This window comes from Etheostoma cragini, unplaced genomic scaffold (genome assembly GCF_013103735.1).
Source record: "Etheostoma cragini isolate CJK2018 unplaced genomic scaffold, CSU_Ecrag_1.0 ScbMSFa_2018, whole genome shotgun sequence".
NCBI lineage: Eukaryota > Metazoa > Chordata > Actinopteri > Perciformes > Percidae > Etheostoma > Etheostoma cragini.
Window position 1 is genome coordinate 3,654 of NW_023266134.1, and position 4,127 is coordinate 7,780.

Genomic DNA, 4,127 nt, shown 5'->3' on the forward strand with positions numbered 1-4,127 from the left:
CCCCCTTTTCCGGACATGTGCCACACTAAAGCTCAGGTTCCAGGATCAGCCAAAATTTAGTTGTTTTTCTAAATTCTAGAAGCATTTTGTTGAAGAAAAAAAAAAAGAAAATTCAACTGTTATCTGGAATAAGTCAACTTTAATTTTTCATCATTTAAACCTGTTAAAATGTTGTATTTTCTCTGTAAAAAAGGCTAAAATTAATGTGTTGCCATATGGCAACATTATGCAAATATTGATGTAAAATGTGTATATTTAGCCTAATGAGCTCAGATTGAATTACCATAACTTTAAAAGACTCTAACACTATGTTCGCAATTATTTATAATATTTTAAAAGAAAAACATAAAACGTATTTATATTATGTTATTCCAGCAATTCTGTAATTAATATATTGTCTAAATTATTAATTACACACTAATGCAAATGAATTGCTCACCAATAACAATGAGTAAATATTTCAATAAAAGCATGTTTTTAAAGAGATAATGGCTTTTTCGGCACTTTCCACGAATGCTCGTTGTTGGTAACAAATTACCCCCCCCCCCACTTCAACTTTTTTTTTTTTGCAATTGCAATTGCAATTGCATTATTTTAAGCATCCGGGAGTAATGAAAAAAAAAAAAAAACATCAAAATATTTTTTCCATTTTTAAAAAATAATTCATGCAATAGAGGGTTAAATACACATCAAGTTTACTTAATCAGAAATTGAATCTTACTTCAACATCACAGGAACAGCTGGCGAGGAACCGGAGAGGAACCCACGAGGAACTGGTGAGGAACCCACGAGGAACCCACGAGGAACCGGCAGCAACTGGCAAATAACGAAATGTAATCAGGATGCGCAAAAACACTGCTCTCATACACACACAAAAACACACACACACACAAACACACACACAAACACAGACACACACTCACTCACTTAAAACCTGCAGCTAAAGTAACTCTCTCCCACGCACACACACACACACAAACACACACACACACACACACACACTGCTCTCACACACACAATTAAAACCTGCAGCCAAAGCAACTAAACTCTTACACACACACACACACACACACACACACACACACACACACTTTAGCTGCTAGTTTGAATGTAATAAGATTTTTATACACACACACACGCACGCACATTAAAATTTGCAGCTAGAGTACCTTATTTATTACACACACACACACACAAACACACGCAAACTTAAGCTGCAAGTTTTGTAACTTAATTTTTACACACACGTGCATGCGCATACACACACTAAAACTAGCATATTTTAGCGTAACACTCACACACATATGCACATAGGTATTACATACACATTATGCCACTGTATAACATACGCTGACGCAGCATTTTAAGCTAACACAATTAGCAACATTTTTAATATTGTTCACCAAAACAGTAAATTAACAGACACACACACAAACTTACAGATACATTATAATTATAGCATTACTGTTACACCAAACAACATGTGAAAATATGCACTTATATCAGAAAATCACATCCAAAAAAGTACATTTTCAATTATTGTGACGCTCCAATAACGCTAGCTTAATTAGCTACATGCTAAGTCACTAGTGGCTAGGCTACTGTAAGGTGAAGCTAACAAACATTTACACATTATATAAATTAACCTTAACACACACATGTATACCTCGTAGGCTGCTTAACACGTTATGGAAGCTACGTCTCTGCTCTTGTATTTATTCCTTTATATTTAGGTTTGGTAGGCTAATTTATAAAAATGAGAGCTCAAGCTATTAGCTAGCTAGCATAAACATATTCTCCGTCATCTCCGCCGTCAAATGCGTGAATTAATAATGGAGTGTAACCGCTAACAATAGTAATTACCGATAATAATTTAGCCTCAAGAAATATCTTTATTGTGTTAACGGGTAAAAGACAAAAATAGCAAGATATTAAAATTTGGAACCGACGCTAACTAGTTAGCTAGCCCGAGCTAACTAGGCTCGCTAGCTGACGTTGGCTAACCGACGCTAACTAGTTAGCTAGCCTGAACTCGCAAGCTGACGTCAACTAACCGAGGCCAACTAGTTAGCTAGCCTGAACTCGCTTGCTGACGTCAGCTAACCGAGGCCAACTAGTTAGCTAGCCTGAACTCGCTAGCTGACGTCAACTAACCGAGGCCAACTAGTTAGCTAGCCTGAACTCGCTAGCTGACGTCAACTAACCGAGGCCAACTAGTTAGCTAGTCTGAACTCGGTTGCTGACGTCAGCTAACCGAGGCCAACTAGTTAGCTAACCTGAACTCGCTAGCTGACGTTAGCTAACCGACGCTAACTAGTTAGCTAGCCCGAACTCGCTAGGCTTGTTAGCCCACGTAAGCTAACCGACGCTAAGTAGCTAGCTAGCCAGAGCTCGCCAGCTAACGTAAGCTAACCGACGCTAAGTAGCTAGCCAGCCAGAGCTCGCCATTGAATTGACGTTATTCATTCAGACATTTTTTTGACGTTATTCATATTCATTTATTTTAAGAAGTATATTAATATTTTAAATATATTTTATTTCATTGTTTAACCGTCTTAAAGTGTCTTATTACTTACCGGAGAGATGTCTACGGTGGAGGTCAAGGCGTCGTGTGTCCTTCTGTCAAGAGAATAGCGGACTTCAACTTCAAAGGCCCGGTTCCGACTTCAAAGGGCCGGTTCCGACATCAAAGGCCCGGTCCCCACATCAAAGGCCCGGTCCCCACATCAAAGGCCCGGTCCCGACTTTCTCTTTTTCTCCGTTTTTTTAATTGCAAAGTATCTAGAAAATTATATATATATTTTTTTTAAATGTAATTCTTTATTGCAAAGTTTCCAGGAAACTATATAAAAATATTTTTTTATATAGTTTTTTTTTTTTTTAACAGTACACAAATATGTAATATATTTTGTATATATATCATTGCCAAGGATGTGTATATCTGTGATATAGGCTATACTACAGGTATTTAGATAATATAGTATATATCAGACAGCAATAATAATAATGCTATAATAATACTACTACTAATAAATACTATGTAGTATGACACACACACATACAGAGACACAAACACACACGTGTCACACACATATATATATATATATATACATATATATATATATATATATATATATATATATATATTACTGTCTGAGTCTGATTGATATCTTATCATTCAGAAATTTTTTTTTCCAATGTCAATGTCATTTACAAATCAGTATCACACACACACACACACACACGCACGCACGCACCCACACACACACACACACACACACACACACCACCTGAGCATGTATGTGTAGTTCAGGCCTGTGTGTAATGTGTGTAATAACAAAAGAGTCTAAATTGTAATTTTTCCCTTGCAGGACTAATAAAGTATACATTATTATTATTATAATTATTATAATTATTATAATTATTATTAATATAATTATTAATGTTATTATTATTATTATTAATAATATAATTATAACATGTGGAATGCAATTTCTTTCTAAAACAAGGCTTGTGTGTTCTTATTATTTTGAGAATATTGAGAGAAAAAAAACTGAAATAAGCAAAAAAATTAAGAAAATACATATAAATAAAGAGCATGTTCGTGTGTCTGGTGTCACTAAAATACTATTTTTTTCATAACTGAACGTTGATAAAAGCTCCCTGATGTCCTCCAGACGGATGAAGGGATCATTCTGTTAAAAGAAAGAAGAAATAAAGAAAGAAAGAGGAAATAAAGAGCCTCTGGTCAGACGAGTTAGACAGGAATCAGATAAATGTTCTAATATTATGGTTAAGTGATGACAAGACAAAGTCAGCGTTTTATTGCTGTAACACAGAGAAAAACACTTTTACTTCCATTTTGTCTCATCAATCTCCGGCTATACTGAATGTATTTATATATATTATATATATATATATATATATATATATATTATATATTTTATATTTTCATCTGCTTCCAAGAAAAGGTGAGAATAGAACAACGGAACATTTAACCAGAAAGAAGAAGAATAGGTCGGAAATAGGAGTAAAAACGTTGAAAAAAGACACAAACTTCAAAAAAAGGAAATAAAAACTTAAAAAAAACGAGGAAGGCAACGCTAGGGCAAATAAAAAAATCCCAA